General features: G+C 39.4%; 1 non-coding gene across 1 annotated transcript; it reads right to left on the bottom strand.

Annotated features, from left to right (window-relative positions):
* Positions 1-89: 89 nt before the first annotated feature.
* On the bottom strand, positions 90-171 carry TRNAS-AGA. Its single transcript has one exon. It is a non-coding gene; the product is annotated as a tRNA-Ser (tRNA).
* Between the last annotated feature and the right edge of the window lie 75 nt (positions 172-246).

Raw genomic sequence — 246 nt, 5'->3', positions numbered from 1 at the left:
AGTCGCCGGACAACCACTATTTTCAATGTGAAAAAGATTTTAACAACCACTATTTTCAATGTGAAAAAGATTTTGTTCAAAATATAATTCGTGAGCGGCAGGATTTGAACCTGCACGGGCAAAGCCCACATGATTTCTAGTCATGCCTGTTAACCACTCTGGCACGCCCACAGAATATAAAATAAAGTAAGCCGATGTTGTGAGCAGTAGGATTCGAGTATCTAGTCCGATAACCACTCTTTTATT

Source organism: Cucurbita pepo, unplaced genomic scaffold (genome assembly GCF_002806865.2).
Source record: "Cucurbita pepo subsp. pepo cultivar mu-cu-16 unplaced genomic scaffold, ASM280686v2 Cp4.1_scaffold020634, whole genome shotgun sequence".
NCBI lineage: Eukaryota > Viridiplantae > Streptophyta > Magnoliopsida > Cucurbitales > Cucurbitaceae > Cucurbita > Cucurbita pepo.
This window is presented reverse-complemented; position numbering and strand designations above follow the sequence as displayed.